Here is a 21,796-nt window from a genome sequence, read left to right as displayed (position 1 = left end):
ACTCCATAATCCTAAAATTTTCTTTGTGTCTCATAAGATACAGTGCCCCCCTCCAGCAAGAAGTAGTAAGAGAAACTATGCCCAATTTCCCAAAATTATCAAGCTGGCTTTGGAGATGGAATTGGCTCACTCCTTCTCTAAACCCAGACATACTGCTAAAAGAAAAGGTTAAGAGATTTTTGTATCCCAAATCAGAAGAGCCCTCTGGTGTGGGACAGAAAAAAAACCAATATTTTTATTTAAAGCAGGTTGATTATAAATGCAATCTCTTTCTAAAGAAGAAAGGGGGATATAATATAGATATAATAGGATGAAAGGGTAGATTAAGGAACTTACTTCTAAAGAGCAACAACTTGTTTAAAATGTTTTACATTAGTATAGATTTTAGTCTATTGATACAAACTTAAAGTTAATTTTGTTATACTGTATATATTTAAATATATACTGTGTGTATATATTTAAAACTACTCATATTTAAGGTATTATGTTTGTATAGCTCATTTTAAATTGAAATGGATAATTAAAAATAGATTAATAATTAGTCATCTATGATAATCATACTCGTAGCCATGTTAGTTAAGTCTTCTAGATATACATAGAGATATTTCAGATAGATAGGTAATCTTCAAATACTTCGAAGACCTACAGAATATAGCACTTAAAATATTTTTAAAATTTAGACTTTCTGGACAGTTAGACATGTCTGCTCCTGGCAACACTGATTTACTTCATAGAGGAGGATGGGCATTGAAGACACTTCATATGGAGTTTATCTTCACCTTGGCAAAAATAGCCATTTGGGCAAGAAACTGTTCTTGCCTGGACTGCTCGATCAACTGGACATGCAGGACCCATAGAAAGGTGACTACTGAACTTTGCTTGACAAAATGGTCCTTCAGGTTCCTGCTTCGCAGAGGAAACTGCCAGACATTCTACAGGACACTGAGAGAAATGACTGAGAGACTCTAGCCCTATGGGCTAAAGACAAATGCCCCAACTTTACAAAGGAACATTAGGTGACTGTCCAGGCTGCCAGCTGTCTCTGTCTATTCTGCAAGACTCCCGAAAGTTGCTTGTATCCTTCTCCTGGTTCTCAGGTAATATTATATCCTTCTGAGGTCTTTGATGTGGTTGAAGACTAGATAGTTATAATTTTCTCAGTTATGATAAAAGATAAGTTAGATATAAAACCTTGGACTCACAAATATAAGATGGATAGGATATCTTCTTTAATATTGTAACTGTAATTCTTGTTTTGTTATATGTAATTTTACTATGTAAAAGTTAAAACCTTCCTTAAAAAAAAAAAAAAGAAAAGGAGAAGTGCTGTGGATATCACTCTGTATAAATAAAATTCTGATTGGCCAGTGGCCAGGCAGGAAGTATAGGCGGGACAAGAGAGAAGAGAATTCTGGGAAGTGGAAGGCAGGGGGAGAGACACTGCCAGCCGCTGCCATGAGAAGCAACATGTAAAGACACCGGTAAGCCACAAGCCTTGTGGCAAAGTATAGATTAATAGAAATGGGTTAATTTAAGATAGAAGAAGTAGATAACAAGAAGCCTGCCACGGCCATACAATTTGTGAGCAATATAAGTTTCTGTATGTTTACTTGGTTGGGTCTGAGCGTCTATGGGCCTGGCAGGTGAGAGAGATTTGTCCTGACTGTGGGCCAGGCAGGAAAACTCTAACTACAGGGCTGTCTCTGGTTTCTAGGTGGAAACCAGTGTTTGAGATCATTCCTGACAGATAATCTCAGAATAATATCAAATAGTGGCTTCACACACCCGAGAACCCTGAAGTTTGGAGGTAAGGTATGAGAATGGCACTATTATTCCAAGATGAGCAGGGCATGCTCAGAGGGGCCGTGTTCTCCCCAAGAGGATTAGAACAGTCAAAGGAACTTCCCCCTTCAAGATTATCCCCCTCTGGAGCCTTTCTACCCATCATCATTCTCTGGGGTCCTGGCTTGTGCTCAGGGCGTCCCTTCCCATTGGGCAGCTGCTGACAACCTAGGATTGGGCATGTTATCTTGGTGAGGGCTGGATAGATTTTCTATTCATTTTCATTTCTGAAAGCTCTGGGCTCCTCCAGTTGAAGAGGGAAATGATTTTAGAACTTGAAGTGAAATTCATACATAAAATTAACCGCTACGAATGCACAACAGTGGACAAGGTAGTGGAACTTAGAACAAATGTTCCACTGTGCACTTCTGTCCATCTCAGAAATATTGTCAAAAGGAAACCCCAGGTCCATCAAACCCCCACACCTCCTAGTTCTTCCCTCCCAGCACCACAAACTACTTCTTATTTGCATTAGGGTCTATTCTGGATATCTCATGTAAATGAAGTCATACAGGGCATGTCCTTTTGTGTCTGTCACCTAGCATGAGGTCCTTCCAGGTTCTTCCAAACTGACACAAATAGGGAAACGCCGTTCCTTTTCTGTGGCTGGGTAATATTCTATTGCATGGCTGAAATATTTCAGTTTGAGGTCTTTTTGGTAATTCATTTCTAACAGAATGGAGCCAGTTCCTTAGCTGTGTGTTTCCGGTCAGCTCTACATAGTCACAATCCCACCTGACTTTCACATGACATAAGCCAAGACTTCCTCCATCCATTCTTTTCTTTCTCCTTGGGAGCTGCCAGCACTTGAGCCCATAGCCTTGAGCAAGCTAGGCACCTACTGTGGAGCTACATTGTATATAGCCTTTTTGTGTTTTGCAACGAGGTCTCTTTAGTTGTCAGGGTTGGCCATGGACTCACTCTGTAGCTCAGGCAAGCATTGAACTTGATCCCTCCAGCTCAGCCTCCAACATAGGTAGAATTGTAGGCTTATTCATCAGGCCTCAGTATCCTCTGTTCTGACCTCTTACATTATTGGTGTAGATCTGAGTCTGCATTGCACCTGCTAAGGTTTCCAGGTTCTTGTATCCCAACACAGAGTACTGGACCAGGGACACACAAATAGTGACAGCCTTACAGACAGTTTATTAAAAGACAGAATGACATTCCTGAAAATGGTGGTGGACCACAGAGGCAGGGCAGGTAGGGGATGCAAAGGCCCCAGACTCCAGCTTCATGACCCTTAGTAAGGCTGCTGTGTGGCACTGCCTCCTCCCACAGTGCGTGACTTTTCTTATACATGCTGTTTTGTTACATGTAGCTCTCAGCCCAAGGAGTTTCCTGCCTTGCTTCTGTCTCAGCCAGAGTCCTATTGCTATGAAGAGACACCATAACTACAGTAACTCTTATAAAAGAAAGCATTTAATTGGGGCTTACTTGCAGTTTCAGAGATTTAGTCTATTATCATGGTGGTCTGCAGGCAGACATGGTGCTGAAGCAGTAGCTAAGAATTCTGCATCCAGATCCCTAGGCATCAGGAAGAAGAGAGAGACACTGGGCCTGGCTTGGATTTTGAAACCTCAAAGCCCACCTCCCCCACCCCCATGACACACTTCCTTAAACAAGACCACACCCCCTTCAACAAAGCCACACCTCCTAGTCCTTTCAAACAGTGCCACTCCCTGGTAACCAAGCATTCAAATCTTTGAGCCCATGGGTGCATTATTCCAACCACCACATGTTCTCACAACAGGTAGTCCTGATGCCTTTCTCTACCCACTCCTGCCCCGCTTACCTCATCCTCTTGATTTCTTTTCTAGAACAAGAAGGGGGCCAGGCCTCTCCCTTAGTCTTAAAAAAAAAAAGTGTATGTGTGTATGCCAGGGTGGTGGTGGGTGGGGTGAGGTGGTGGTGGTGGTGATGCATGCTATGGTTCATGTAGAGGTCAGAGAACAACTTTCAAGAGTCATTTCTCCCCTTCCACCCTGTGGGTCCTGAGGATGGAACTCATCACATTTAGCAGCAAGGGCCTTTACCCACTGAGCCTTCTCGCCATCTCTTTCTGTATTACATAGGGCTTTGGCTGCTCTGAGACTAGCCTAGTTAACTTTTAGCAAGGCCCTGACTTCCCTCCCTCATGGTAATGATTGCATGGACTTCTGAACAACATTCACAGCAAAGCAGTGCCGAATTCTTGCTCCACCTGGAAGACAAACAAGCTGTCAGTTCAGTATGTCACACCCTGTGCCAAAGAGCTGCCACAGGATGAAAGAAAAGAATGCGTCAGAGGTGAGGACACACAGGTAATTACCCTCCCTGATTCAACAGCCCAAAACGTGGCCCTACTGTGTGCCAGGCATCGTAAATGATCCCCGGAGGGGAAAGCTGCCACCCAGAGGTGGTGGAGGCAGCCCTCCCAGCAGCCCTGTTCAGAGAGTCCTGTTTGGAGGTAGTTTGCATAGAAACCAGAGCTCACTCCACGGCTTTCATTCAGTCATCCAGCTACAAACAAAAGGTCACCTGTGGGAGTCAGTGTGGGTGGGACGGGATTTTCCCTCTGGGTCCTCCGGTCTGGTGTGGCAGGGGGCAGGGTAGAGCAGATTACAGTAAAGGAGAGAGCTCATTAAGTCACCAAGGATCAAACAGCGGCGGCATAAGAGTCGAGGGAATTTGTATAGATGAAGGAACTGGATGTCAGGGCTTCGGGACTGAACAGGGGGTTCTTGGAGGGAGAGAATAAAAGAGGCATTGATGAGGGGAGGAGGGAAGACTTTAGGCAAAGATGGTGCTCCTGAGACCCTTCGAGGAGGCAGCATGGCTGAAGTAGCTGCGGAGAGCAGGAAAGGACCCTTAATGTCTCCTAAGTGTCAAGACCATCAGTTATAACCTTAGCCTGTTCATTACAACAAGCAGGTGTCATCACAGATGCCGAGTCAGCACAAATGAGCCGCCATGTAAACGTGCTTGGGTCAGAGGTGACTAGGGTTCTGCCTAGCCAGAGCCCTGGGCAGCTTCCTTCCTGGGCTCCTTCTTTGCCTCCCTCAGCTGGTGCTGCTGGGTTCTGTGTGTGTGGGACGGGGGGGGGGGGGAGGGAGAAGGGGGGGCTGGGTCCCTCCACCTGTGGCCCACAGGGAACATGGATTACCTCTTTCATGGTGTCCTATATCAGATCCCACGGAAGGGCACTGATGGCTACCCTGTGTCCCAGGCCATGGCCAATACTGCTGGTTAGGAACAGAGACACCTTGTCCTTGTCCTGCTTACCTCAAAAGCCCTACTATATTTCTGGTGACGTGCCCAGAGACAAGTCTACGTCTAGCAGCCAGGAGAGATGGAGAGACCTGCTTCAGTTCATGGAGAAATTTAATACCAAGTAGCAGCTTCAGCAAATCTCCTTAGCAGTGGGGATAGGAGTGATGTTACACATCTTTTTTTTTCTTTTCCTCGTCTTTCCTCACTCCTTCCTTCTCTCCTAATGGAGAGACTACAGAACCTCACCTTCTCCTACTGTCAAGATGAAGAATATAGATTTGCTGGCTGGCGTCTCAGCAACCATTTTGGTCTGTGGAGTCATCTAAAGAAAGCCAAGTTCCAGATGGCAGACCAGAAACCCAAGTGCCTGATAGCCTAGTCATAGTTTGGGGCTGCCCCACCAGCCCACACAGTCAATGTCAGATTTCTCTCTAACCTAAGTTACCATTACCTTGTTGGCTCCTGGGCAGGCTGACTTAAGAAGAGGTGGTTTGGAGTGCCGGGTACAGGAGGAAGACAGGAAGGGGAGGGACCCAGGAAGGAGAGGGACCCAGGAAGGGGTGGTATTAGACAAAAGTATCACATAGCCCCAGTAATGACCTGCACTTGCTGGTGCTGACCAGGGGAGCCCTTTCCAACCACCCTACCAGAGCCCCCTCACTGAATGCTGCAGTTGAGGGAGTTCTCAGGACTGTGGCTTTTCACCATTTATAAATGTGGGCAGGAAGCCTCAGGATAGGCATGTCTTCAAAGCCACTGAGTTGGGAGTCCAGTTTCAAACCCTAGTCTGTTAGACTCAGGGACAACCCCTTTCCATTTCCACCACACCTGGACTCCAGATGCTGTGCAGATGTGAACACGGAGAGTGGTCTGGTAGAGCTGTGGCTTTGTGTCACTGCAAAAGTGAAAGAAGCAGGTCAGGGAAGGCAATGGGCCTGGCTGGTGAGCAGGAAGAATGAATGGAGGCTTCTATGCCTGGAAGGCAGGGCTGGGTTGGAGAGGGCTGGGTTGGAGAGGGCTGGGGTGACCCTCAGGGACCACAGTGCTCTCCTGGGAACCTCTTCTCAGGCCTGGAATCAGCCTCAGTTAGATAAGATCCCCAACTTAGTTCATATTGGATGAAATCCAGCCACCCTCAGGAAGTGTGATTTCTTCTCAGTTCTGTTAAAGCTGATGCAGAGTGCCTGGGGTAGGTATACATTCACAATGTGTTTGAGGATGGCATGGAGGCATGATGAATGATGAGAATTGAAAATTAAGAAGCTAACACTGCTACTAGCAAAAGGACTTGTCCACCAATCAAGATGGTCTCTCAGAGAAGAGGCTTCATCCTATTCCATGGCGGTCTGCATCCGACCAAGCAGGCTTTAGATACTTACAATTTTTTTTTGACATATTAGCCTACGAAACTTGGTAATTATATCACATCATAGGAAATGACATTGGTGTTATCAGATAGTGTTTATAACAGAAAGAAGCCATTCACATGCTCTTCTGTCTGTTCCAAGTAAGAATTACAACTGCCTTGGCAATTAATAACAGTGTTACTTTCAGTTTTTCCTGTTAAATGTCAAAAGTACTGCCTGCCTCACTGAACCAGAGACAGCTGATGCGAACGTGACCTAGGACTATAGCTGTGGTGTCTGTAGGACTGAGGGAAAGCATGGAACACTGACTAGTGATAGTGTCCTGTTGCTAGTGAGCACCTAACTTCACACCTTGTATCTTCTCATCCACAGGCCAACAGGAGCCCTAGTTACACACAGACACAGGTAGCCACGACATCTAAATTCAGGGACGGGGTATTTGATTAAGACAAGAGTCTCACTATGTAGTCCAGGCTGGTCTTGAACTCATAATCCTCTTGCCTTTCTCTCCAGAGTACTGGGGTTATAGGCATGTACCCCTTGCCCAGCTTCTGTCATTTGAATGATAGCATTGTTCTGGCTGAGCCCTCAAAGTGCCCTGTAGGAGGGTGCTGCCTTTGGATCTGACTCCCGTTCCTTTGGCTGAGTTTACCCTGTTCCCAGCCCTGGCTGCCAGGCACCTGGTCACTGTGGCCTCCTGTGTCCTGGCCTGCATGCCCTGCCCTGCTTCCGTCTGACGGGAACTCTCAGCAGTCCTGGCCAGCCAGCCTCTTCTGCCTTCCTGAAACCTCCAGCCTTTGGCTGTGAGCCCTGGTTTTCTTGGTTGTCTCCAGGCTCACGGCCAAGGGTCCAAACTGCTATGCTCATCTTTCACCTCTCATATCTTGCATCTTTCCTGTCCAGGCCAGGCCTTTGGTCCCACCTCTAGATCGTTACCTCTCCAATCCATCTCCCAGCATTTAATATCTACCGACATCTTTATGAGCATTTCCATGTGTTGGCTTTAGGAGCAGCCAAACAGTAGCTAGAACAAAGAGCACGTGTGTGATTTCTTCCTCACTGGGACTGTCTCCTCCCTCAACCCTCCCACCTTAGCAGGTGGCACCACTTTACTGCTCAACCCCAAAGTCCCGAGATTGATCCCGGGAGTTCTTCTGGAACAGTCTGTGCCTACCATTGCCCTACCCGATCCATCCCGCACCGCTGTCAGCACCACATCGCTCAGCTCCCCTCACTACCACCAGACCAAAGTGGGGCTGACTAGACTTCCTTGTGCTCCACTTTCAGCAAGGTTGTCCTTGGAAAATTCCAACCAGACCATTGCACTCTCTGGTTCCATCCACCTGCCCCGTCCCCTGCTTTCTTATTACACCAGCCACCAAATCCCAGCCCCTTCCCTCCCTCCTTCCCCAGCCCCATCCCTTCTCAACAGCCCACTCTTCTCAAGGACTTTACACTAGCTAGCAATTCTTCATACAGTTCACGTCAAATCTGGAGTTCTTCCCGTGTTCTTCTCTTCTGTCCCATCCCTTGAGAATAGAAGCTTCCTGAGAACAGGGACCTTTTTTTTTTTTTTTAAACCTTGCTGTTTCCCAAGACCCTGAATCAGAGCTTGGCATCTGGAGCACATTTGTCGGCTCTCGGTGAATGGTTGAGCTCCACACTTCCTGTTCTTTGCGCTCTATATACTGTCATTGTCTTCATTAAGGTCTGCATTGTTTAAAGAACAGCTTATGGTTATACATTTGACCATAGGCCCTCAATGTGAAAAGCTGTTACATATTTAGTATGCGATTCATCTATTTGAATTCTAGACTCTGGATTGCGGCCTGTGACTCAACTACCATACCGGTAGGGAAACTTTCAAACAATAAACCACACGTGGCATCAGATATCAGCTTTGACCCGCTCGCTTGGGAGGTGGAAGAGACCAGAGGAGCTCACTACTGTTACTGCACTTAGCTTTGGTTTTCAAACTATCCTAAAAGGAAGGAACTATTGTTTTCTGGATTTTGCAAATGTGCCAAGGGTACTGGTCTTCTAAGGATATAGGATTGATTGCCCAAAGGGAGTGGTTTGTACTGAAAAGCCTCTCCTTTCACATTTAGCAATCTCAGAAGTCTGGGCAGACTGTACTAGATGGTCCGCTCACATGGCACCGAAGTTCCAGATGGGCTGGGCTGGTTTTTGGAGGCTTTGAAGGAAAATCTACTTGCAAGCTGTTTCCAAGGCCAAGTAATCCATCCTCTTAGGCCAGTGGTTCTCAACCTTCCTAATGCTTCCGCACTTTAACACAGTTCCTCTTGCTGAGGTGATCCCAACCATAAAATTATTGTTGTTGCTATTTCGTAACTGTGATTTTGCTACTGTGATAAATAGTAATGTTAATATTGGTGTTTTCCAGTGGTCTTCGGCAACCATTGTAAAAGAGTTGTTTGCCTCCCCTGCCAAGGGTCTCAACCCACAGGTTGAGAAACACTGTCTTAGGCTGTGGATGAGTTTCTACTGCCTCTGTGCTACCAAATCCTCTCTCCTCCCTGCCTGCCCTGAACTTCCCCAACCTGTATGTGTTTAAGACAGTCTGGGGGGGATGGTTGGAGAGATGGCTCAGCAGTTAGGAGCAAAGACTGCTGCTCTTCCAGAGGACCCAGTTATGCTAGAAGCATGGTTTAAAAGTGAGACCCATGCTTTCTTTAAAAAAAAAAAAAAATATTTATTTTTCTATTTTTATTCAGGAAGATTTCACTTTGGACAGCACGTTTTCTTTGGGGGGTAGAGATATCAACAACCCTACCTGGTCTCACCAGAGGCTGCTCAGTGGTACGTGGATTCCGCTTTCTCTGGGGTACTTCTCGTAATTTAAAAATGCTCGAAGCTGCTTCGGGAGATAGCCCCGCCCTCTGCATCATTCAAAAGAAAACTTAGAGGCGGGCTCTTGGTTCTTGCACAGAAACGTTCAGTAGTTTTTAAAAGTTAGAGAGCCATAATTTTGATTTCCTCCCTCGGTATTCTAGCCTATCCTTGCAGACCGAGTCCCTGAGCTCTTCACATGCTCAGGACACCCATGTTCCTCACAAGCGGCTCAAATACACCATAGCTTTAGATCAGGACTATGTGCTGAAGAAAGCATGAACGGAAATGGGTGTTATCAGGGCAAAGCAAACCCAGATGCTTAACAAAACGGCAAAAATGGATTCTTTCCTCTTCCGTGAGCTGCGTTTTAGAGAGCCAGAGTCTTACAGTATCCATGTGCATCTGACAATTACTTGTGAGATCTCTGCCTTTTATTTTCAGTTGTCCCTGCTTAAACCAAGTTCCTCTTCCCTGGTGAGGGTAATCTCTGGCTGTAAGCTGGAGCCTCTCACTGCCAGGGTCTGGGAAGTTGCTCTTTCCGGAAGGGTGGTGGAGCCCCTGGGAATCAGACCAACCCTGCTCACAAGTATGAAGAGAATGTCGGGAGAGGAAGTAGCGGCTCTGAGTCAGCATGAGTCATCTGGTTCCAGTGACAATGAAGGCTGAGGTGTGCGCCTTTTTCTTTTCTTTCTTTCTTTTTTTTTTTTCTTTCTCTTAATCATGTGGCCATCTCTGAGAATGGAGGGGACTCAGTGGCTTTACATTGGCTGCTTTCTAAGTTTCAAAGTGACTTTCCAGGCAAGCTGAGCATGTCTTGGGATCTTCACAGCACAGTGGCTGGGACATTCATCAGCTTCTCCCTGGTGAGTACGCTCTGTCAATGATGTCTGCGTGCGCCTCAGAGCTGTGACAGCTGCTGTGTCCTGGGGTAGACACTGCTTCTCCCAGACTTCGGAGGTCTGTGATGTCAGAAAAGTGGCTTCCCCTGCCTCCACCCCACCTCTGCTGTGTCTGCGGGACTCTGGAGGAGTTTCTTAGCTGTGCATTATGAATGCCAACTGTGTCTTGTGCTGTCTCAGAGGAGAGCTTGGGATGAAGTGATGCCTGCCCCGGGGAAGGAAGCCGCTTCAGATTCCTAGTTAGAAGCCAAAGCAAAGGTCGGAGATGGAGGTGGGTGAGTTTGTGCTAACTGGGCACTGAGGTTAGACTAGCTTCTGCTCTTGAGAAGCAGAAGAAAGGGCCCCTGGGCAGCTTCTGGCCACTGACCTAAGCAGCCAGGCCTGAGCTGTCCAGCTGCAGGACAAGAAATATGCATCGAGGCAGAATTTTGGCTTTTCTCTGAACATGTGTAAATGGCTTCAGGACTATATTTTACATCCCTTCCGCTCCCTTAATGCTCCAGGTGGGAAATCATGCTTAAAGGCAGAAAGAAAAGCCACAGGCTGGGAACCAGGAGGGGGATGGTTGAGGATATGGGTGTGAAATGACCTGAGGTCACATGAATAGTTACTATTCTTATGTGCTTATTATACTTTTACTGACAAATAACTGTTACAGTAACTGTTATGCCTCTTTTTAAGCAAATCTGAAAAATGGTAACTTGCTTAAAAGTGGCATAGAGACTGCAAGGGAAGATCAGAGCATGTTCTGAGCAACTTCCTAGGGTGTGTGGGGCTTCCCGGGTTAAGAATGAGTCAGCACCCGGGCTGAATGAGCTCTGAGAGAGGCTTCATCCGCTCTGAGCATAACCCGGGCTTGCTGGCCTGGCCCAGGACAGAACTTGGTCTTTGGTGGAAATGGGCATTGGCTGCCCCTGTGTGAAGGAGACAGACAGAAATTCCCAGCTTTCTCCTGGGATGTGCCTGAGGGCTCCCTTGGCTCAGGGACCTGCCCCCTTGTCAGGAACACTGTCTTTGGCTTTCTCAGCATGCCCTCGAGCTGATGGTTATGGTTTCAGGTCCTGTCTCTGGTTGAGCATAGAATTTGTTGAGTGAAAACTCTGGTGTTTAGGAAGGACCAGGGTGGCCGAGAGCCACAGCTGTATCCGTCCCCTTGTGGACTGTTCACACCTTGGTGGATTGGGAGAATCAGATGAGGTGTGAACTTTGAAGATGGCTTCTGCAAGTATACTGCTTGTGCAACCCTCTGAGGTTGCTGGATGCTTCACAGGTCAATGCGGGGGGGTTTGGATCTTTCTCCAGCTAGTTCTGTGGGTCTACTTGGAGACTGTTTATCTGTGTTTAGATAACTATGGGTGGGTCCCAGCTCTCAGGGGCCACACCCTGAGGCTACAAAACTTGTATAGCAAGATTAAAGGATTGGAGGGGAGGCTCTGAAGAGGGGCTGTTGGGCCCCAGGCCCTGTTGTCCAACTTGTGGAAACCTTGGACTTCTAGATCCTTCTCCATCTACCTCTGTGCAAGTGAATACTTGCCCGGTGCTTAGAAAAGGGCCTGGGTGGAGAGGGCACTCCAGCAACATTACCACTGCCAGATCCCCTTATTGTCCAGTCCTCTGAAGGTTTGCAGGTTTATAGTTAACTACAACACTTTTAAAGAAAGTAATTGCCATTCCAGCATAGGGAGCAGTTGTCCTAAGGCTAAAAACAATAGTGCCAGCTCAGGCCCATTAGCAGGAGAGACTTCCTGCCATTCCTATGGAGACCCATCCGTTTGCCTCTCTTGGCAAGTAAGCTGTTCAAGTACCCAGAGAAATGCCACGTCATGGAATCAAGAGCTGTGACACAGTACGTCTGTGGGCCAGGCACACCAACATGGGTTCCCATGTCACACATGTGCAGGTCCCCAGTGTGTGTCTGTCTGTGGGTTCTGTGTCTCCAAACCTCCTGTGAGTGTTGCTGAGACTGTGTTTCTTTGGGGCGTCGATTTTGATCTGCCATGGGGAGGGCAGGCAGTCATGAGGATTCTGACATCTGATTGCCATTTACTGTGAAAGATAAGCCTGGGATGGACTGACAGGTCTCAGGAGAAAGCTGTTGAACTAGACAGGAAAAAGGCTACGAACAAATGTGAAAACAAATGCCAAAAACATGATTTGTGCTCTGACAGGATGGCTCAGTGGTAAGTGAAGAGCTTGAATTACAGGCGGCAGGACCTGAGTTCAGATCACCAGGACCTGTGCAAAGCTGGAGATGGTGACCTTTGTCTGCAATCCCAGTACTCATGGCAGGATAAGGGGCAGAGCCTGGAGTGCCTGGCTGCAGGCAAGCCACACCGTCTCCAACAAGGCGAAGGGTGATCGCTAACACTGGAGATTGACCTCTGACCTCTACGTGCATGTGCCAGGGCAGGTGTGGGTCTGTATTCACACATCTGAACACACACACACAGCACACATGGTGTGTGGCTTTGTCGTGGCTTCCACTTGCCACCCAGAGCTGAGCTGAGTGTTGCTGCAGGCAGGAGCCCCAGGGGCTCCTGCCATGGTGGGTTTGAGACCACGTTTGGAGGGGACAGCTAACTGCAAACAGAAAGTGCTCCTAACTTCATGGCAGTGCCCAGACTCCTGCTGTTTGGTGTGCTCTGCCTGGAACTAACCTGTGGCTTGTGACCTTGTCTACCTCTGGTCTTCATAGTGGGATCCCTGCCCTATGACCTTTTGTGCAGAGGTTTTTACAATAGCCCCTCTGTGTCCGTGTCTGGTGGCGGTGCTGGTGAGATCTTGAAGTCCCTGGTGTCCTGTCTTCCTCACCAGGAAGCAAGAATAAGAATGCCATGGCTGTGAGCCTTGGGAAGATTCTGGAATGCATGTCCCAGTTGCCAGGATATACTGTTACCAGGACAGCCATGTCCACAGGAATGTGACTAGCCTATCGTATCTGTCCTGGGCCCCACTACCCTGTGATATTCTATTAAGAATGGATCTTGTCCTGGAAGCAAGGTCTCCTGAGGCCTCAATCCATGGTGAGCCATTGTGCTCACTTAGTAGGCAAATGGACACTGCTCCTCGGTCCGCCCAGAAAACCTTGAGTTCTAGGTAACATTGTTTATCATCATGGCTACCACTGTCTTCCTCCTCATCACCATTGTCAACATCATTACAAAAGGACAGTTCCCATTTTAGTCACTTGGTGTGCCCTCCATTTAACACCACAACCACTCCCAGGACCAGAGGAAGGAGACAGCCTCTTGCCTAACTCACTGTCTCAGTGGATAGTACACCCAGCAGCTGCCTTGAAGATGTACAGATGCCAGGGAGTCACTTGCCCATTCTGCATAGGAAAATGGGCAAGAGCAGGCAGCCCGGAGGGCTTCCTGTGTTCACACAGGGGCCAAAGACCAGGAAACCCAGGCTCTCACTAGGCATGGACCTGCTGGCGGTGGCTCAGCTGGATTTGGCACTGACGCTTCCCGGCTAAGCAATGGCAGTTTATCCTTTAGCTTGTCTAGATTCCTGTTACTTGAAAATCATCACGAATGGGAGATGAGTCATACTGAGAACATTAAGTAAGCTACGCCAAAGACCCAAACCAGAGCACAGAACAGCCTCTCTTCACTAGTGCCCAGGGGGCTTTGAATTATGCCATGTCTCAAAAGCCACATCCTCATGCCCGCCCTCAGGGACCAGAAGTGGCCTGGGTCATTGTGATCTTTGCACTGTCACAGTGGCAGCCTGTGAAAGGGACCCTCTTTGTGCTCTGTCTGTCCTGCGTGCAATGTTTAGGCTCTGAGAACTGAGACTGGCCTGGGCGTGCTAGAGGATTGTGGATGTGACATGTGCATGCATGTGGGTGAGGTCATGGGTCCCCATAAGCTGCTTTTATGCCAGGAGCCTCAGGGCTCTTCTCTACCTCTGGCACCACGGCTAAGATTTGGGGGTGTGTCAAGGGCAGGGCTCCCCACAGGTTCTGGGTGGATCCTAGTGCTCAAAGAAAAGACAGTTTGGAGGAAGCTGGCTCACAGGAAGGAGATGGGGATCGATGATCAGCTGGCCTCAGAGGAGTCAACCGGTTGTCTTTAGCATAGATTAAGGTGCTGATGAGAGAGAGCATCTTACTCAGGCTGGGTTCCCTGCCTATCTTTCACTTTTTAGATTAATTATATGCAAACAAAGACTTCTGGGACAGGAGAGGTGGGACCCTCCTGCCACTCTGCGCTTGGAAAATGTATCATGTTTAAAACAGAGGGATTTTGTTAATCATGGCAGAAGATGTATCCTTGAGTAATTTACAGAGTGTGTGTGGGCTGCATGGGCTCCTGTCAATTCAGCTGGACATAAAGGAACATTTCCTATATATCAGTGGCTCCCCAAGGAGCCAAGCTTACTTGCTCTCACACAGCTAAAGGGTTCTGTTCTCCCAACTGTACTGTTCTCAGGCAGGAAGGGCTTTGTTCAGGGAGAATCAACAGGCAATTGGCTCGTCCACTGACCAGCTCCGTCATCCGTAGCACTGGCTTCCTTTCTCCTGTTGACTTACAGTTTCAAGAAAGCTGCTGGAGCTCCAGGTGATCACCATCTTTACGCTGACGGGAGGAAGGAAGTGGGGAGGGGAGAAAAGTTAATCTTTTGGATGTCAGCCTCCTTTAAAGTTTCCCTAAAACCCCCAGCCAAGCGGCTCAGTTGACTTCCAGTCACAGTCTGTAAACCAGTGGGTGGAGGAAGATGGGGGCTGGTGAGGGATGAAGCAAGGCCCTGAAATGGGACTCACACGAAGAGGGCTTGGGTCTGAAGTAGAGTGAAGGACAAGAGCTCCTCCCCATTCACATCTTATGACCCGCTTTGGCTCCAGGTGATGGGGACTCATCCATTTCAACTCCTTTGCAGTTGGTCAGGTCATTTTCTATGAACGAAGTCCCTGGCTCCTGGGACCATACCTCTTTTTTTGTTTTTGTTTTTTGTTTTGTTTTGTTTTTTTTTTTTCGAGACAGGGTTTCTCTGTAGCTTTGGAGGCTCTCCTGGAACTCGCTTTGTTGACCAGGCTGGCCTTGAACTCACAGAGATCCTCTTGCCTCTGCCTCCCGAGTGCTGGGATTACAGGCATGTGCCACCACTGCCTGGCAGGGACCATACCTCTTTTGATGCTCCAAGCAAAGGCACCTTTGTCTCTGAGCTGGACGCCAGCCTGGCCTCTGAAGCTAGGTCTGAACAGCTTCTTGGCTGCTGCCTGGGATCAGGCATCCTGCCCTGACTCAGGAACAAGCTGAGGAGGGAAGGCTGTCACCAGGCCAGGAGCAGCCAGAGCCCCATGTGTCCTCCTGGGGGGGGGGGTGGGGGAAGGAGAATCTGAGGAACTTCCTCACAGTTGGGTGGAGGTCGTGTCACTCAAGGGAGGGGGAAGGTGCTTCCTGTCTCCCAGGCTCCTGTGGCACCTACCATATGCAACAAGCTTGTATTCATCAGCCACCAAATGAGAAGGGCCTCATCTACGCTTCTCCTCACATCCCTGGTAGACCCCTTTGGAGACTACCAGTGGGGACAGGAGTTTCTTCCTTCTGTCCTCTGCACCCCTCTTCATCTGATGGTGTGGGATGACAGTGACAGATGCCACAGGCGGTGTTTGTGAGTCTGAGATCGGCTATACAGGGACCTAGAACAGAACCAGGCACCAAGTACACCCTCCATGAACAGAGCAGGGCCTCACTGTGAAGTTCAGGTTGGCCTCAAACTCATGATCCTCCTGCCTGTGCCTCAGGCCCAGGGCCACCATGCTGTTTTATTAGGTAAAGAATAAGTGCTTGCTGACTGCACAGATAAAAAGGGGCTGCTCTTCTTTTCTCCCTGGAAAGCTTCCTGTTGCTTCCTGTGAGATCTCTGTCCAGACTCTACAAAGCAGATCCTGGTCACAAAGGAGTGAATGACTTGTCTCTGTGCTCATTCATAGGGCAGAGGAGCTATAACATGAATGCAGTTGACTTCAGTATTTTTTTTTTTTTTCTTAAATCATGCATAGGGTGCCTGTGGAGGCCAGAAGAGGGCATCCAACCACCTGAGCTGGAGGGTTGTGAGCTGCCCAGCGTGGGTGCTGGAAACCAAACCCTAGGCCTCTGTAAGATCAGTATTGACTCTTGACCAGCGAGCCATCTCCACACCTGTTGTTAAGTATCCTGTCAAGTATCCTGTCTTACATCCTTCTCTTCTTCCTGTGTTGTCAACAACAGCTTCTGTGTTGCCAGGGACAACAGTATTTCCGGTAAAGACTGTTCCCAGACTCCTTTGCCGTTAGAAAGATGAAGACTAGTGGATTCACCAAGGATGCCGGGAAAGCTCTTTAAAGGACTCTGGCATCTCTAACCTTTGACCTTTGCTCTTATACTTTCCCTCTACGGATCCTCACGTGTTCTAGGTGCTTTGGCTTAACCTTTTGACTCCTTCTACCTTCCTTCTTCCTGTCTTGGATGCAGAGGAGATGGCTGGGGCTCTAGCAGCCTTCTTGACCTTAAAATAAGAGTATGACTGCCTTGGTACAATGGAAAATTTCATTCATACTGGATTCATGATTATATCGAGAATATATTCATGTCTTCTCTCTAATGAACATTTTTTAGGGGATCCTACCTCGGGCTCAAAGCACCCTTTAGGTCTGGTGCAATCATCAAAGCAGTCCTTGGAAGAGCTAACTTTGCCTTGGGGAAGGGTCTCTCAGTGGGGCAGCTTGTAAGCTACAGATGATTGGCAGCCACAGTGGACCTGGAGTATAACTCTCTTCTGCCTTTGGCAAACAGGTTGGACCCTTAGGTTCTGTGGTTGAGCCTACATACCCTCTCATGTTATCCTTGGACTTTCAGAGTGGACGCGTCCGTTCATTTGAATTTGTGTGTGTCAACATGCCCATCCTTGTATGTGGAAGCCAGGGAACAAAACTAAGTGCTTACTTTTTCTTTCTTCCTTTTTCTTTTCTTTTCTTCTCTTTTTTTTTAACTTGAGACCAGCTCTCACTGGCCTGTCACTCAACACATACCGGGCTGGCTGGCAGTGAGCCCCAGTTAATCTCCTGTCTTTACCTCCCCAAAGATGGGATCCCAAGTGTGCACCATCACACTTGGCTTTTAACGTGTGGATTCTGGGGACTGAGTTCTGGTCTCCTCTGGCTTGCAGGTCAAGTTCTTTACCAACAGCTAGCTCTGCTGCCTGCCCAGCCCTGTCTGTACTTCTGCAGTCTTGACTTTTCCTGTAGAATGTATCTCCACTTGCTTCATCCATTTCAAGTGTACCCTGCCCTCCCTCCCTCCCTCCCACCCTCCCTCCCTCCTTCTCTCCTTCTGTCTCTACCTGATATCGGGAAATAGATTCCCTCATTACTGGACCCTGTGTTCCAGGGTTGGTTAGATAGTTTGGGGCAATGTGATGACAGAAATGAGGCCACAGGGTACTCATCATCTGAAGTGGCTGCCGTCCACTGTGGTACCATGAGTGCAGGAGCCACTCAGGGCTGACCCCATCCGGGCTAGGGACAGACTGACAGCTCTGATGCTGGGGATTCACCCACCCTCAGGCGTGGAGAGCTCTCCTGTCTCTGCAGCCATCTGCAGAGTCTGATGGGGGCAGCCTATGCACACCTTAGCCATCTGCTGCTGACCGTGTGGAGGCGCCTCTCTGCCTGGCCACAAAGAAGCAGCTCTTGGGTGTCTGGTGAAGTCAACTAGTATATTCCCACGGCTTTTCAAAGCATTTGAGGCAGCTCTGTCCAACAAAACCTGCAACACCCTGTCTGTCCTGCCTGATGTGGTGGCCACAAGTGTTGACATGTGGCCAATGTGACCAGGAACTGGACTGGACATAATTTCACCTAATTAAAATTTAAATATTCATAGCCACATGTGGCCGGAAGCTGCTAGGTTTGCATACGTACTTTCCCTGATGGTGCTTTCTGGCCTCACTTTGATTTTCCTTGGTTTTGATTACCCACAGGCAAACACAGCCCACCAAGTGTTAAAGCCCATAAATAAATAATTCCTAAGCTTTAAACTGCATGTGGATGGGAACAGTGTGATGAAATCTCCATAGACCTGCTTCATCCTGCCCAGTTGCAAATCCCTGTGTCCAGAGTATCCACACTGTATATACCACCCGCCTGTTAGTTCTTCAGCTGTCATTAGAGTGCCCCAGGAGCAAGTGCTTGTGTCCAAATACCCTTCATTTTACTTAGTACTGTCCCCAGTGCACAGGACTAGTGACCCCTTTATTATATGGCTTATTGTTATAACTGTGAAATGTCATGGATAATCATTTATCTCTTATTTTGTCTAAGTTTTAAGTTCAGCCTTATCATAGATCGCACTGAAAAAACCCAGGGTATACATACAGTGTGGGATGCTCCCTGCAGCTTCAGGCATGCTCTGAGGTCTTGGAGTGTTTGCTGTGAGGACAGAGGGGGTCTGCTGTGCTCTTGTATGTATGAAGCCACTCTGCTGTCTGACTAGATTGGTTATAAAGAAGCTCCATGCTCTGATGCTGTCACTCCGCCACATTGTCTTTGGAGAGCTTTTACAGATACAGCAGCATCAAAGTACATTTAATGGCTACTGATAAGAGGCACAGAAAGGGCACAGTCAGGGGCTGACCAGGCCCTGAAGAGGTGCCAGGCTGTCTTAATGCCATGCCACTACTCCTTTAAGCCTCTCTCCAGTTATTGTCCCATTTGGACTGTCCGTCCTCTAGGAAGCCACAAAACACAGTTGAAAACTCTCCTATAGTTTAGCCTCACTCAGCCAGCTACTTGCTGTACACTTGGGAAGTTACTCAATGCTCAAGCCTCAGTTTCTTGATCTGTAAAATGGGAACACAGGAATCCATACTCTCCAGACAGGAAAGGAGTTGAGGATGAAGGATTCCTGGGGATCTTCCACACGTGGTAGGCATTCAATTGTCCAGCTGATATTGTGGGTTTTGGTGTCTTTTTGTCTTTTCCTCCCGAATGTAGGGGCCTTGCTCTGGGTGGCAGATTGCCACTGCAGCAATGCCATCCTCTATGGCTCCATGCCAGGGAAGTCTCATGCCACTGCCCTTGTGTGAATTGTGGAGCAGTGGGAACCTGGGGAAGGAGAGAGCTGTCCCTGGTGGCTCACCCCTCTGCTAAGGTCTTCACTGAGCCCCCAGACGCCTGGCCTGGAACAACAGGGTGGTGGGTGACGGCAGTGAGGAGGCAGCTGGCTGCGCAGGGTCCTCTCTGTGTGATTGGAATCCACGCAGGACCTGGGGTCTGAGTGGATCGCGCTGGGCTTTGTGAATTGGTTTGCTTTCTCTAGGATGGATGTGGCAGCTTGAGGTGGGGATGTGAAGGACACTGGGAGAGCCTGGACTATGTGCCACATACATGCAGGTTTCCCCCTGAATCCTTGCTTCTTCCTGGTTAGCTGGGTGGCCATGAGCGAGTCACCTTTACCATTCATTCAGATACAGCCGAGGTGACCTGGGGTGCGGAAGCACCCACCTGGCCTGGCCTCACTTCACACTCATTCCTTAGATTTGCAATTTCCTGAGCAGGGGTGGGGCTGCTCCAGAAGCTCCCCTCTCTGAGTCCCCAGGCATGGGGCAGCAGTGCCTGGGCTTCTTTCCCATTCCCAGCAGCCACTGCGTCCCTGACTGGTTCCTCCTGGGATGTGATTCTGGAAATGATCCACAGGCTGCTTTTTGGCCACTTTCCCACTTTGGCCCAGTGTCTGCCCTCCTGTGCTGTGACCGTGACTGTGACCGATGGCCAACAACGTCACATGCAGGGCACTCACCCTGCCACAGACACTGCTGAGCTACACCCTGAGCCCTGGCTCCTTACTGCATCCTTCCAACTTTAGGGACTGTTCTCTTCTTGCCCGTGAGCTCCTTCTTCCTCAGAAGGAATCGAGAAAGAGCTATCAATCTGTCAATCCTGTCCCTGAGTTCCCACGCAGCCCTCCTTGGTGAGGCTTCAGCTGTCTGCACCTGAGCACAGCTGTCCTTGTCCTGGATGCAAGGCTCAGGATACTGGTGACCAACCCCATCTGCTGGGCCCACAGAGTTCTCACAGGCTGTCCACATCCTGTGGGGACATGCAAAGCCATAGCCTTCTTACTCTGTATCTGAGGTGGTGACTTTCTTTTTTAAACTTCTATCATCCCTGATTAGTCTAGCCTTGGCTCATGTTGTAGTCTAGCCTTGGCTCATGCTCTAGTTTGCTTTTTTGATCCTGTGATAAACACCATGACTAATAACAACTTAGGGAGCCAAGTGTCTATTTCCTCTTCATTTCTTCCAGGTCATTTCACTGAGGGAAGTGACCTCAAGGCGGGAACCCAGAGCAGAGATCATGGAGAAGTACTACTCAGTGGCCCTTTTTGTTCACTGAGACAGGGTTCCACTATCTAGCTCTGGCTGGCTTAGAACTATGTAAACCAGTCTAGCTTCAGACTCACAGGGATCTACCTGCCTCTGCCTTCTGAGTTCTTGGTGATGTATGTGACCCATGATTGGCCTCAGCTACCTTTCTAAAGTAGTCCACGCCCCTCTGCCTAGGGAATGGTCCAACCCAGAGAGGGCTGAGCTCTGTGTTAATTAGCGATTGATAAAATTCCCCACAGACATACCCACAGGCCAATCTGACGGAGGCAATTTCTCAACCGAGCATCCTTCTTATCGGGTGTGCCAAGCTGACCACCAAGACCAGCCACCACAGCTCATACGTTCTCCACAAAACATGAAGTTGGAGAGACATCCCCCTGGCCTCTTTATCAAATGACCATTTCGATTAATGGTGGCAGGGGACAGAGAACTTCACTGAAGATCACCTTCAAGTTCACCTATACCCCGACATTTGCAGGTGCCCTTGGAAAGACAGGGAATGCCCTTGCTGCGTAAGTGTCAGTGATGGGGACATTGTGCCATAGAATGTGTGACCGTGGTTGTCTAGATGCCTGGGGCAGGTGGAGATGACTTGGATGCTCAGCCAACCTCCTCCCATGATTATCCCTCCATCTCCCCCCTTTCTTTCAATTGCCTCTCTTCAAGCACATGGGCTTTGGCAGTCAGTTACTGTGGCGATTAACATCACCAGTTTGACAGGATCTAGGATCATCTAGTAGGCAAGCCTCAGAGCACGTCTTTGATGGAGTTTCTAGGTTGGGTTTACTGAGGTGGGTAGACCCAACCTGAATGTTGGCAGTGCCATTCTGCTGGCTGGGATCTTAGACTGGAAAACGAAGAAAGCGAGCTGGATGTTCATAGTCCTCTCTCTGCTTCCTGAGTGTGGATGCAATGTAAGCACGTGCCTACAGCTCCTGTTGGTGTGTCTTTCCTGCCACGGCGGTGGCGACTGCAGCCTGGAGCTGAGAAAGTCTCCCTTCAGGGACATGACCTTTGCACACTGTTGCTTAAGTTACCTGTGTATAGTTTTAGCCTCAGAATTGGTGTGGCAGGTGTGTGCTTCCACTCAGAGGTGCCTTTCCAGCTGGAGCTACCTTCTCCTTTATTTTATATTTTAGTATATGTATGTGGGCCTGAGTGTGTGTGTGTGTGTGTGTGTGTGTGTGTGTGTGTGCACCATACTTGTAC

At 48.6% G+C, this 21,796-nt stretch overlaps 1 long non-coding RNA gene across 1 annotated transcript in view; it reads left to right on the top strand.

Annotated features, from left to right (window-relative positions):
• Positions 1–9,950: 9,950 nt before the first annotated feature.
• The window catches only part of LOC118582883, a 174,270-nt gene continuing 162,424 nt past the window's right edge, over positions 9,951–21,796 (top strand). The window contains exon 1 of the long non-coding RNA XR_004944803.1: positions 9,951–10,177. This is a non-coding gene — a long non-coding RNA (uncharacterized LOC118582883). The remainder of the gene's footprint in view (positions 10,178–21,796) is intronic.

The sequence above is a fragment of the Onychomys torridus genome, chromosome 4, assembly GCF_903995425.1.
Source record: "Onychomys torridus chromosome 4, mOncTor1.1, whole genome shotgun sequence".
NCBI lineage: Eukaryota > Metazoa > Chordata > Mammalia > Rodentia > Cricetidae > Onychomys > Onychomys torridus.
This window is presented reverse-complemented; position numbering and strand designations above follow the sequence as displayed.